This window comes from Bos grunniens, chromosome 6 (assembly GCF_055505025.1).
Source record: "Bos grunniens cultivar Pamir isolate PY7600 chromosome 6, Bosgru_T2T1.0, whole genome shotgun sequence".
Lineage (NCBI taxonomy): Eukaryota > Metazoa > Chordata > Mammalia > Artiodactyla > Bovidae > Bos > Bos grunniens.
This window is the reverse complement of record NC_141170.1, coordinates 84,383,714-84,398,438: the sequence shown is the minus strand read 5'-3', so window position 1 is coordinate 84,398,438 and position 14,725 is coordinate 84,383,714. Positions and strand designations below refer to the sequence as shown.

General features: G+C 36.6%; 1 protein-coding gene across 39 annotated transcripts in view; it reads right to left on the bottom strand.

Moving 5' to 3' along the window:
• Window positions 1-14,725, bottom strand: part of CCSER1 (coiled-coil serine rich protein 1) — a 1,487,998-nt gene that overhangs the window by 1,051,017 nt on the left and 422,256 nt on the right. The window contains exon 6 of one of the 39 annotated variants that reach the window (XM_086406545.1): window positions 1,014-14,725. This exon is cut by the window's right edge and continues 58,239 nt beyond it. The exons of the other annotated variants lie outside the window; for them this stretch is intronic. The gene's annotated coding sequence lies outside the window, so the exon portion shown is untranslated. Of the gene's footprint in view, window positions 1-1,013 lie in introns of those variants that run through there. 39 annotated transcript variants of the gene reach the window in all.

Here is a 14,725-nt window from a genome sequence, read left to right as displayed (position 1 = left end):
CATGGCATCTGGTCCCATCACTTCAAAACAAATAGATGGGGAGACAGTGGAAACAGTGAGACATTATTTTTGGGGGCCTCAAAATCACTGCAGGTGATGACTTCAGCCATGAAATTAAAAGACACTTGCTCCTTAGAAGAAAAATTATGACGAATGTAGACAGCATATTAAAATACAGAGACATTACTTTGCCAACAAAGGTCCGTCTAGTCAAGGCTATGTTTTTTCCAGTAGTCATGCATGGATGTGACAGTTGGACTCTAAAGAAATCTGAGTGTTGTAGAATTGATGCTTTTGAACTTTGGTGTTGGAGAAGACTCTTGAGATTCCCTTGAACTGCAAGGAGATCCAAGCAATCCATCCTAAAGGAAATCAGTCCTGAATATTTATTGGAAGGACTGATGCTGAAGCTGAAACTCCAATACTTTGGTCACCTGATGTGAAGAACTGACTCATTTGAAAAGACCCTGATGCTGAGAAGATTGAAGGCGGGAGGAGAAGGGGACAACAGAGGATGAGATGGTTGGATGGCATCACCAACCCAATGGACATTAGTTTGAGTAAACTCAGGGAATTGGTGATGGACACAGAGGCCTGGCGTGCTGCAGTCCATGTGGTCACAAAGAGTCTGACACGACTGAGTGACTGAACTGTACTGAACTGAAGGATAAAAATTGACTTTGAATGAATAACAATTAACTTTGAATGTGCTATATAGTTTTTCACATGCTATATACCTTTAGCACATGCTGCTGCTGCTAAGTCGCTTCAGTCGTGTCCGACTCTGTGCAACTCCATAGACGGCAGCCCACCAGGCCCCGCTGTCCCTTGGATTCTCCAGGCAAGAACACTGGAGTGGGTTGCCATTTCCTCCTCCAATGCATGAAAGTGAAAAGTGAAAGTGAAGTCCCTCAGTCGTGTCCGACTCTTAGCAACCCCATGGACTGCAGCCTACCAGGCTCCTCCGTACATGGGATTTTCCAGGCAAGAGTACTGGAGTGGGGTGCCACACATGCTAGGCTACAGGAAAACAAATTAAGTAACTCTTCCTTATAAATATCCATTCCTCTCCTCAGCTCTTCACTGGCTACTCCTCTCCTGGTATTCAACCCCTTTTTTTCCTCCATCAGCAGATGAATGGATAAGAAAGCTGTGGTACATATACACAATGGAGTATTACTCAGCCATTAAAAAGAATACATTTGAATCAGTTCTAATGAGGTGGATGAAACTGGAGCCTATTATACAGAGTGAAGTAAGCCAGAAGGACAAACACCAATACAGTATACTAACGCATATATATGGAATTTAGAAAGATGGCAATGACAACCCTGTATGTGAGACAGCAAAAGAGACACTGATGTATAGAACAGGCTTATGGACTCTGTGGGAGAGGGAGAGGGTGGGAAGATTTGGGAGAATGGCATTGAAACATGTGAAATGTCATGTATGAAACGAGATGCCAGTCCAGGTTCAATGCACGATGCTGGATGCTTGGGGCTGGTGCACTGGGACGACCCAGAGGGATGGTATGGGGAGGGAGGAGGGAGGAGGGTTCAGGATGGGGAACACATGTATAATTTTTTTTAATTAAAATTAAAAAAAAAAAAAAATGGAAGGATGATGAAGCACTGAAAATAAAAGTGAAATCTAATACTTATAAAGAAATCTAATAGATGGTTTGAGTGATGATGTAACCAACTAAGACCCTATGGGGCCTTCCCAGAACAGACTCTCTGCTGCTCACCATGTCTGCAACCTCACTCTTGTCTGTTGAAAAGCTTTAATCTTCCAGGTCTCCCCTGAGTCATAAAAGGCTGGCTTAAGAATCAATGACTGAAGGAATGTGAATATATAGTAAAAAAAAAAAAATTTAAGTAGTTGGGTCAGGAGACCTGGCAACAATTTATACAATAAAGAAGCCATATAGAGGTCACAGAATCTTTAGTTCCCCTGGAAGGACAAAGTTGATAGTGTCTAATGTACATTCCTGAGCTGTTCTGTAGAGTCTAAAAACCCCACCAGATGGAAGAAATTAACTAAATAAGCACAAGCATGTAGTCTTCAGATTAGCTGCAGCCTGAGGATCGATGATGTTAACCCCTGTCACTTCACAGTCAACCAAGCAGAGAACTGTTTACGAGCTGATCACGTATCCTGCCACTCTCTCTCTCACTTTACCTTTAAAACCCCTTTCTTGAAACTCAGCGGGGAATGTGGGTCTTTTGAGCATTAGCTGCCTATACTACTTGCTTGGTGCCTGCAATTAATGCTTCACCTTACTGGTATGTCAGCTGACTGGCTTTACTTTGTGCAGGTAAATGGACTTACGTTCAGTCAGGTAACAATGATGCAGCTATTTTTACTCGTGTTAGTGTCATCACTACTCTCCAGTCACCTAGCTATGAAATTCTGGAAACGGCTTTGAATCCTACCTCTCCCCATGTACAGAAGTTACCAAGACTTATTAAAGCTACCTGTATAAGTCTTCCTCGTTTTTCCTTTATTCCTTATTTAAACTCAGGTACTTTGGAATCTCATCTAGTCTCAATGGTCTCCTAAACACCAACCTCCTCATTTTCAATCCATTATATACTTAACTAGAACATCATCCTGAAATATTGCTCCCAACTCTAAACCTTAGTGCCATTTTGTTAACTATACAAGGATTATACTCTCCATTTAGAATTCAAGGGGTCTTTTAGCTAGAGTCTATTTTACTTGATCTCTTACTTATCTTTTCAATCATATTGTTATTTAGTTGCCCTATGCAGTATCTAAAGTTGTTCTCTATACATATCCAATCCAGGGTTCTCAGTGCATACACTTCACCTTCACATCATCTGCCAAAGCTTTCTCCCCTAGCCTGGGGGTGTCAAGAGTCTAACTGGTTTCATGGTCTAACTCAAATTTCAACAGTGCCACAGATTCTTTCCCAAAATATCCCACTGTTATGTCTGCACAGAGCTGAAAACAGTCTCCTTCTGGAAAAAAGTCTTGCATCTTAACTTCTTTTATGGCAGTTATTTCTATGTTTTATTATGATCACTTAATCATGTGATATTTCTCCTTATTGACAAAGTTCGTGGAGTGAAAAGTTTCATTGTATACCTTTCTGTAGTACAGACATCTAGTAAACATGAAAGAATGAAATAGTATGTAATAGTATGAAGTAATTGGTGGGTAGACACCATGTCTTGCTAAGGAACTGGCCAACTAATATTTACTGAATGAAGCTTCACAGAAAAGAATCCAGTGAAGACACCAGTGTGTGATCTATAAATGATGCCCACATTTTTGTGGGTATGCAACACATATTATACATTACACAACAGATGTTGATATGGGCAATGCTTCATAAAGTATGCTACGAAGGCTGGTAGAATTGGATCCAGATTTGCTCTTTATTTCGCAAGCAAATTCTTGGTTCATAGATCAGACTAATTTGATCTTGATTCAGAATCCAAGAACAAGGCTCAGAAATCTGCAAATTAAAAACTCTTGCTCACTCTCCTCTCCCAATGATTCTTTGGCATAGTGAAGTTTGAAAACACCACAGGGTGAGCACTTATTGAGGAAGGAAATAACAGGGCTTACCTTGAAATGATGCTAAAATTGTTTACAAATTTTACTACAACTACAACCTTTTTCTCTATCTATTCAGTTTATCATGACATAAATAATGTGAGTCTTCCAGTTCCCACTATTCATGAGACAAGTCACATTAAGTTGTTATCCTAAAATCCAAAGGACAGAAAATCTCAGAACCTCTGAAAACTCTTCAAAATGTTTGGCATTCCTGCTTGCTAGCCATTCTGAGAGTCATCAATTCCAGGGCCTCCTACATATGTCAAGCTCCCCATTTTTCCTGTCCTTTGAAACTGTCAGTGAAAACAACAGCTTTTTGTGTTTGTAACCAGGTGGAAGACTTGCATGTCTACACTATTGTCTTACAGTTTCACCTGCTACAGTAAGAACTGACAGGCTAAATCTGGGGCTGGAGGATGAGTGGTGTACCGGTAAGGGGCATTGTTTCACCTGCTACAATAAGAACTGAGAGGCTAAATCTGGGGCTGGAGGATGAGTGGGATACCGGTAAGGGGCATTGGAAAGGGCTGACTGGGGTAGACTGCGGAGCCGGAGCTTAGAGTGGAGTGTGTGACTGCTAATTGTACAACCTAACTTACTTTTTCTCTAGCTGCATGAGAGTGATGTGCACTACCAGGGTTTGTCACTTGAGAGGTGCAGACTTAGGCTTCTTAAAGTTCTCTTTATGACCATTATGAGATGCTTTCTAGCTGTCAATGCAAATTGCCCCACAGAGTGATTGCCCTTGTCTTTTCCTTTGTTTCCAGAGATGTAGGAGGAATGTCCACTAAATGTCAAATTGAGCCTCATCCTTTAGCTCATCTGAACTCAATTTTAGCTAAAATCTAAATTATGAGTTTTCTAGGAAATGGTCTCATGTATTTAAGCATATATTTAACAAAGAAAAACTTAACAAACAGCTTTCTAATAAAACACCAATGAGGCATATTTTAGCATTGGTATATAAAATAATTGGTATAGAGTAGACATTTCACAAATCATTTTCCTCTGAAATAAAGTAAATTTGTAAAGTCACATAAAATTTAGAAGCAAATTGTCTTCTGTCTAGCAAGTCATCTTTAATTTGAAATCTTTCTCTAAATTAAGATCAGTGAAAGTATATCTGATAATGTTTAGCAGATCTGTATCTTAAGAGAAAAGCTGGAATGATTTCCTTGGAATGTCCTTTTTTTCTGAATGCTTTCTCTAATCCAGAATTCCAAGTTTTAAAGTTTTTGAAAGTATAAGCCCTATTTTTGATGAAGAATATGTGTCTGAGTTCAGTTAGTCTAGAATACAGCTCAGGTAGAAGAAATTAGACTGAGACCAAAAATAAAGTGTCAATAAAAAGGTGAAAGCAAAGTGCTCATGCAATACCTTTTTCTTTGGTAGTGGTGAAAAACAGTACTATTTTCTTTGATATGAATTGTGACAAAATGGGCATTTTATTCAAAAATAAGAATTAAAAATTCCTGGTAGGGTAATTTTCAAAATTAACAAGTAAATAAAATTTATAAAATATACAACTCCCCTTCATCTCTTCTACTAAAACAATGTCACATTGTCTATTGGCATTGCTTAGCAATAGGAATAGATAAAATATCACCCCAATAAACCATAAATACCATGAAATTAATGTCTCTAAAATTTATTTCATATAAATTTATCTCCAAATGAATGTTTTATCTTTCTAACCTTTCAAGTATGAAATGTAGATCAAATGTTTTAATAATTCTTCCTGCAAATCCATTAAAACTCATGCTCAATTAAATTTTGACAGCCTTAAGTAGCAATATGCACATATGAAACACTGGGTTTATAAATTAGGCTTTAGAGAGACTTTTGAAAATTAAACCCAATGTACTCCAGAGAATAAAGAGCAAAAATTAGCTTAATAAATAAATAAATAACAAATAAGGCAAACCTGAACAAGAATGACTGTAAGCTGATTTAACATACTATATTAATGTTTATAATTATAACATCTATACCTTTTCAGGAATTTCAATTTCCTCAAGTAGATGATTTTTGTAGTTGGGGGCATGCAAGGCTTTCAAAAAGAACAAAGTATTGAAAGGTATTCTTTTCAATAATATAATCTTTTACAGCAAATATATATTGCTGTTGTTCGGTTGCTTAATCATGTCCGACTTTTTGTGACCCTGTGGACTGCTGCATGCCAGGCATTCCTGTCCATCAGTAACTCCCAGAGCTTGTTTAAACTCATGTCCAACAAGTCGGTGATGCCATTCAACTATATCATCCTCTGTCTTCCCCTTCTCTCCCTGCCTTCGATCTTTCCCAGCATCATGATCTTTTCTATTCTCTCAGCTCTTTGCATCAGGTGGCCAAAATATTAGAGCTTCAGCTTCAACATCAGTCCTTACAATGAACATTCAGGATTCATTTCCTTTAGGATTCACTGGTTTGATCTCCTTGCAGTCCAAGTGACCCTCAAGAGCCTTCTCCAACACCACAGTTCAAAAGAACCAATTTTTCAACGCTCAGTTTCCTTCATTGTCCAACCCTCACCCATACATGACTAGTGGAAAAACCATAGCTTTTACTACATGAACCTTTGTCGGCAAAGTAATGTCTCTGCTTTTTAATATGCTGTGTAGGTTGGTCATAGCTTGTCTTTCAAGGAGCATCTTTTAATTTCATGGCTGCAGTCACCATCTGCAGTGATTTTGGATCCCAAGAAAATAGTCTCTCAGTGTTTCCATTATTTCCATATCTATTTGCCATGAAGTGATGGAAATGGATGCCATGATCCTCGATTTCTGAATGCTGAGTTTTAAGCCAGCTTTTTCACTCTCCTCTTTCACCTTCATCAAGAGGCTCCTTAGTTCCTCTTCACTTTCAGCCATAAGGGTGGTGTCATCTGCATATCTGAAGTTATTGATATTTCTCCTGGCAATCTTATTCCAGCTTGTGCTTCATCCAGGCTGCCATTTTGCCTGATATACTCTGCATATAAGTTAAATAAACAGGGTGACTATACAAAGACTTGATTTTTTCCTTTCCCAGTTTGGAACCAGTCTGTTGATCCATGTCCAGTTCTAATTGTTGCTTCTTGACCTGCATACAGATTTCTCAGGAGGCAGGTCAGGTGGTCTGGTATTCCCATCTCTAAGAATTTTCTACAGTTTGTTGTGATCCACACAACAATACACTCAAAGGCTTTAGTGTAGTCAGTGAAGCAGAAGTAAATGTTTTTGTGCAATTCTCTTGGTTTTTCTATGATCCAGTGGATGTTGGCAATTTGATCTATGGTTCCTCTGCCTTTTCTAAATCCAGCTTGAATGTCTGGAAGTTATTGGATCACATATCCTTTTATATAAATATTTTACAGGAAATATATATATACTTCCATTATATATACATATATATTTTAAATTCATTCACTTCCAACTAAAACTATACAACACTTTCTGTACAAAATAAGGTATTGAAATTATTTTCCACTAAATTATCTTGTTTCCACATTAGTTATTTTCTACAAATAGCATTAGAATACTGAGGAATATCTAGAAAAGAAAAAATTGATCCAGCCATTATTCAGAGCAAAAAAATTCTCTTATCACTGAAAGGGGATTATAAAGAGGCTATAGCTAAGAGATATCAATGAAATGGAACACTGACATCTCTACCACATCATCCCTGCTCTAGTTACTGCATTTTATGTTAAGAATTTTGGAAGCATTATGTTACTTTGAATTTGGCATCCTGATGGATTCAGAAATCAAAGCCACTGCCTAAATATGAACCTACTCTTCCTTAACAGCCATAATCATACTGAAATCTATCAAGAAGAACAATCGTTTAGAAGGAAAGTATTAGTTTAGCAGGAAAGGAAATAACCTCTTTCACTGAGCTTCACTTTCTTAGGTCTAGATCTTAAGGAGTCAACTAGTTCAGCCAATGCTTCTGGGCATTAAGGCTGTGACAGACCTTTTTTTCCCATGGAAAGCAGCCCTTGAAATTCGAATCTGATGCCATAGGGGGCAAATCATATAAGAAAATATGTTATTTGCATGCTGTATTCTGTCTTTATTTAGATGTTGTTATTCTCCTGTCCAGGTTTTGCTGCAGGATTTTGTTACAGCCTTTTATGCATAATGTGTATTTTGAATTTCCGTAAAGGAAAACACTGTCTATAGCACTTTCCAAAGATATTTGACAGTGAAATTCTTTTTTTTTTTTTTTAAGGGAGTCATATTTTAGTGAAAATAGTTTGGAAAAGCTGACATAGAATTTAGAAAATATTTTAAAAGTCTCCAATCTTTGCTATGGGATATCAAAGAAAAGAATCATGCTTGAGTAAAATACACAGAAAGGAGCTTTGGATAATTTCTCCTTTTACATCAATGGAAGTACTTAAAGGAAAATTAATTTGTGAAATAAAAGCCACTGCTAAAATGCGGAAGTGTATTAATAGGAATGGGGGTACTGGTTGATAGGTGATGGTGTTTGAAGCAAAAAGGAGTACCTGTCCTCTCCTGGGGATTGTGGAGGCAGAGAGGAGGCTGTCACTGTCAAAAAAAAGGTATAGCATTTTCAGGATCACATGAAATTAGCTCCTTGAATTATAAATCATGGGTAGGTTTTGTTAATTTTATAACCATTGTGGAATCACATTGTTTTATGGAAAAAATAGAAACAAATTTTGAAAAGACCATCTCATGGAGAAACCCATTGTTATCACCTCCAGGTAATCTCTGATTTCTATTCATATTGAAAATCTCCCAAAGATTGCTCAAGTTTTCATGTCTATGTTTATGGAATAAGAAGCCTAACTAATGTGGAAAGACTTTTATGATGACCAACATAGATGTTAAAGAGGTAGGCTGATCATTTTCTGCAGATCTTTCTGCAGTGAAAGGACTCTAGTCCACCTGAAAGGCTAGGAATTGGGGAATGAGAATCTTAAGAGATAAGTTTTATCAAATGCAAAGCAAAACCTAGTTGTTGGCAGACTATTCTATATGAATCTACTTATCTAGGCATTAATAGCTATTTTGCTCCAAGACTAGTTTGTCAGAAATACTTATAAAAGCAGACAGCTCTGGAGAGATGGAGATAAAGATAGCTTCCTTACCCCCACCAAGTGAGATCTGCTTACTTTCCAGGGTATGAAGTAAAGAATTTAAGCTTGCCTGAATTTAGTTTTGCCCTTGGCTTCTGCAAGGTAATTTCTAAACTCTTGAATATCATACTTGATAGAAGTATCTTTGTATGTCTCAAGTCCTCTGGTCACACTGGATAGTATAACAGGAATTTAGGTGGGAGCTGGCCATACCAGATGTGATTTGGGACAGGAATATTGGATCAGAGAGTATAAACTTGCACTCTGGAGGAGTTGGAAACAAAGACGCTCCATGTTGCAGTCAATTATGCTTAAGTAAAAGAGCCTCAATAAAAACCGTGGATATCAAAGCATGGGTGTGCCTCCCTGTTTCAGCAACCCTCTGTCCATACTGTCATACAGAGTTTCTGGGGAAACAGCTCTATTCATAACTCCACTGGGAGAGGACAAACCATATTCACGGTAATACACCATAACTTCAAATAGGCTCTGTGAACCTGTACAGTGAATCATCAGAAATGAAGCTGGTTTGGGTGATGTCTAGACTCCTATTTGATGTCAGAAGTGAGGATGGTGTTGTGGATTACTCCCTAACTTACACAGGTTAGTAAAGTTAGTGTTTTCTCCAGGATGGAATATGCACAGGTGTGCTAAAAGTTTCTTTAAAAGAAAAAAAAAAAAACTACTAATCTCAGGTTTATGCTTCTGAAATACTCCCTAACCACAAATGCAGGCATCACTTGTCTGTCATCACATCGACCTGTGGGAACTAGGGCTCAGGGAACAAAACTGCAACATTACTCTGGATACTGCTTTACTATAAGTAGCATATTCTTTTGTCTCTGGCCTATATGCCTCATATCTCTCTGCCAATGTCCATGAAATTGTGACAGGCAACTCATTAGAGTTTAGGGTGAAATCTCAGGAACTTTTCATAACCTTTCAAACTTGACGGTTTAACATTAGTCCTAACCATGTCTAACCAATTATTCATCACTCATCTTTGGAAAGATTTATGAACTAAAAAATCCATTCTAAGAGTGAGCTAGTGGCTGGGTTGGAAATAGTGTCCATTACATGAGATAGTATCTTTAAAATGCAGTGAAGAGTCCTACAGGTGGAGTTACAGAAGCGTGGATCAGACATTCTTGTGAGACACTGAAACATTCCACTCCATGCCTGATAAGCAAACTCATTTTGTGGTGTAAAGGTCTACAGCACTGTTCCCACTTACAGGGTGACTGGTAATTTAAAGTGGCAACACCTATTTACTATGTTGTATTCTTATGCACTCTCTTCAGACTTAATTAAAAAACAAAAAACAATTGATCATAAGGTTTTCAAATGCTTATTTGCATCAGTTGCTAAATTTTCTAAATCTAATTTTCATATAGAAATACTTATGACTATGATCGAACACACTGTGACTGCTTTACAAATTCAGATGTTAGTGTCCATGTTCTTGTTGGCAATCTCTTCCTATACAGGAAAGACTTATTCTCAGATTGCACCTAGTAGTAACAAATGAAAACTCAGATATGCATTTGCTAAGATTTTTATAGTAAGTCAGTGTGTTTTAGGTTGGTTTCTATTCTTTCAGCTCCATGGAAGCTCTATTTATAGATGCTATAATTTCAACAAGCACTGAAGGAAATGTGAACAAATAACACGATAATATGAAACATGAGCAATTGCATTTGAATTCCTCGTATGAAATCTATTCAGTCTCTAATTCTTTAGGCTGATTGACAGCTATTACTAGCAAATGTCAGATAGGTAAACATTAAGGCCCCAAAGGCCAATGTTCCTTCCCATGAATCAAATTTTAAAAAATAAGAATTCTGAAGTAAATGTGAATATGTGTATTGTAAAAGCATAATTTAAACAAAGAGTAAACATTTGATTTTAGTAATTTTTTTCTCTTCACATCAACCCCCATGCCAAATGCAGATTTTTTATTTTTAAAGCTATTTTCAGGGGTTTGTTTATACATGCTAGAAAAATATACTATCTCAAATATGATAACATAGGCTCACCTGCCTCATAGCACTTAAAAAAAAAAATTCACTAAAGTTTCTGAGACATTGAAAACTGATTTTTTTAAAATACTGGAAACAACATTTGTACTTTTTTTAGTAAATTTTTTAACAGTCTTTACAGTTATGCAAACAATCACTGAGCATACTAAAATATGAACACTTTCCCCACTCTTTATCTAGCATGCTGCTGCTGCTAAGTTACTTCAGTCGTGTCTGACTCTGTGCGACCCCATAGACAGAAGCCCACCAGGCTCCCTGGTCCCTGGGATTCTCCAGGCAAGAATACTGGAGTGGGTTGTCATTTCCTTCTCCAATGCATGAAAGTGAAAAGTGAAAGTGAAGTCGCTCAGTTGTGTCTGACTCTTATCGACCCCATGGACTGCAGCCTACCAGGCTCCTCCATCCATGGGATTTTCCAGGCAAGAGTACTGGAGTGGGGTGCCATTACCTTCTCCACTTCTAGCATAGCACTTGCAATTCAGTTCTGATTAGATTTAGAGACTTTGTTACCATAGTTTGTCACAACTGAGAACCCTAAGTGATTGACACTTATTTGCATTAAAACAACTTTATTATGGTACATGCAGCTTAGCTTGATAGCTTTCTTATTATTGATGCAATTGTTATCACATAGCAACAAATGAAAAAGAATAATATCCCTGAGCCTGACTAGAATAAGTGTACTTCTTACTTTCCTCCTGCTGTGTGAAAATTCCATTTTCATCTAAACTACAGAATGTATCAGTGAACATAATGGGATCTGACAGTCCATCTTAAATAGTGTCATTAGGTAACAAAGAGAAATCTGAAGCTACATAACCTTTGGTCATTTTGATGACTGTTTCTTTTTCCTTCAATTTGAACAGATAACTCTAACTCCCATCCAAAAGACTTTCTGAAATTTTGTGCATTTGAGTCTGGGTTTCTCTCTAGATAGCTATTTCATCATAAATCAATGCGTCAAGCAGTTGGTTGCAAAATATAGTTAATGAGTTACCAAGTTATAGGAGAATATCACTAAGGAAACACTGTTTCCTTAATATTACATGCAGACTTGGCACTCACAAAATTATATAAGATAAAAAAGTAAATTTAAAATATTTGCTTTTCAAATTTCTTTTAAATAAATGATATCAGATGAAAAAATTAAATAGCAAGTTTCAGAATATGCATATTAGACAAATAACATTGTTTTTGCAAATATAATAGGCTATTTTTAGGAGAAGGATCTGTGGTACTAAGGTAACATAAAAACATCTATTCGTACTTACAGTAAAGGGTAGGACTAATTTTGAAAAAAAAATAATATGTATTTATATAACATCATAGCATTTTAAACCAAGTATATATAATCTTTTTTGAATTAGGTAATATTAACTCATTTTACAGATTGATAAATTTATGTTCACAGTGTTAAGTAATTTGCTCCACATGAGACAATTTATAGGGTTTGCCACAGAATTTAGAACTAAGAAATCTGAATCTTCCGCTTGTGCTCTCCATAATCCTTCAGTATTCTATGAGAAAGGCAGAGAGAAACTGACTCTAAGATGAAAACTGACAATGATTTCAATAAATAGTAGAAAAGGCTCTCTTCACTTTAACTTTCACTCTAAGATGTTGTTGTTTCTTTATTTTAAGCACACTGTTCTCTGGTGTCCTGCTTTCACACTCAACAATTTTAAAGTCCTATTCTTCAAATCAACGTTTTTTCACCTTCTCTATTTCCCTTTCACTTCCCTGACCAGAATTTCATACCACAATGAAATAAGTGAATGAATGGCTGGTATCTAGGACTCTCTCATGGTTACAGTGGCAAAGAGATTTTTTCTAACCCAATGAATCAATAAATAGTGGAATTTCAAGTAGTGAGCCCAGTGAAAAATTGAAGTGCAGAATTTTAAAAACTGAGGAAAGAGTATTTCATACTTCTGATATCTATCATGGATGATCATATTTTAATCACGAAACAACAAATGTTTATCTATTGCTAACTGAAATGTCAACCATTGTGTTATGCAATGTAATACAGCAATCCCAATTATTGTTGTTTCTGTTTTATATTATGCAAACTAAGGCTTCTGATAGTTATGCACCTTGCCTGAAGCTCCAGAGTTGGGAAGCAGCAGAGCTGATGTTAGGACCCAGGTATGTCTGAAAGCCCATAAACTCCAAAATCTGCAAAATGCTGTCTGTTGTGTAATCTCTTCTCTACAAAGAGCTTGATATAGTAATTAATACAAATGTACCATTTAAAAATATTTTTGGTAGGAAATAAAGGGGATCATAACCAAATAGTAGTATTTGGGGTGAGAAAATACTGATACTAATATACTGATATTGTCACATCATATTCTTATTTAGTTATCACCTTTCAAAGGATTTTAAGAGATATTTGAATGTTCTTAATTGTCTTAATTTTGAGAGTCTGCAATATGGCCAGTGCATTCCCATGAGGAGAGTGAATGAAAAATAAGAGGTTAATTAAAGACTATAGAAATGACTTTCTTTGGTCTTTTCACCATGGGAATCTACTCCCATGTCATCAAAATTTTAACTGCATAAGAGTGAAATAATTTGCAAGCATAGGCTCTGCTGCTGTGTATTACAGCCTTTGAAATAATGCTATTGAACAGGCATGTTGATTTTTCTTTGGAGTTATGTTGAGCATTAATCTCATTATCCACTCAGTATGAGTAACACAAATGCACACCTTTCCTCTTAGAAGTTAAAAAAAAAAAAGAGCTTTACTTATAAAAACAGATGGACAAATGTGAAAATTGGTTATTACATTTAAGAAACCTTATAAATCTGTAAAACATGGTTTATACTTATCAAGAAAACATATTTCACAATATTATATCTCTGTGTTACCTTGGATCTTACCAGTGCTTAGCTTTGAATATTTTACTCTTCACCATCAATGGAGCAGCACAGCCTACAAAATCAACTAAATCCAAAACCCTCTCTTAACATCCGGGTTTATTATTAACCTTACTAAAATCTACCTGCATACAGTAGTCACTCCATCCTTACAAATAACCTACAGTCAGTGTCTGAAACTGCCCTACTTCTTGCTATTTCTACATGTTTGCTGTTCTTTTCTTCTCCTAGAATATGAGTTTTTAAATGCCTTGGAAATTCTGTCTCCCTCAAAATACAGGTTAATTACCAACTTACCTAAGCCACATTGATCTCTATACCACTAACTTTAATTCATATTATGATGTTTGTAACTTCTTGTGAGTCTTATTTATTTATTTGGCCAGTTAGTTGAATGATGGTTTCTTGAGGTTACTGCTCTATGCTTATAATTATTTTACAGTTCTCATAGTCTCTACAAAACCTTGGGGCAGGAAGTCAATCTCACTTATTTGATTTGTTTCAATGTAATACACAGCTGATTCAACATTTATTTGACAGGTTCTCATAGTGTGAAGAAAATATGCAGTGGAGATACAGTCTTTATCCACGTAGAGTATATATTCTTGTGAAGGGGACAGTGAATTCTAAAAAATGTAAACTAGAAATTGCAACAAACGCTAAAATGAGTAGTACCTGATCCTATTCATTGACTACACTAAAGCCTTTGACTATGTGGATAACAACAAACAGTGGAAAATTCCTCCAGAGACAGGAATCCCAGACCACTTTACCTGCCTCCTGAGAAATCTGTATGTAAGTCAAGAAGCAACAGTTAGAACCAAATATTTAACAATGGACTGGTTCAAAATTGGGAAAGGAGTATGTCAAGGTTGTATATTGTCACCTTGCCTATTTAACTTACATGCAGAGTACATCATGTGAAATGCCGGACAGGATGAAACATTCCGGACTGGATGAAGCACAAGCTGCTATCAAGATTGCCAGGAGACATATCAACAAACTCAGATACACAGATGACACCACCTTTATGGCAGAAAGTGAAGAGGAACTAAAGAACCTCTTGATGAAAGTGAAAGAAGAGAGTGAAAAAGCTGGCTTAAAACTCAGTGTTGAATAAATGAAG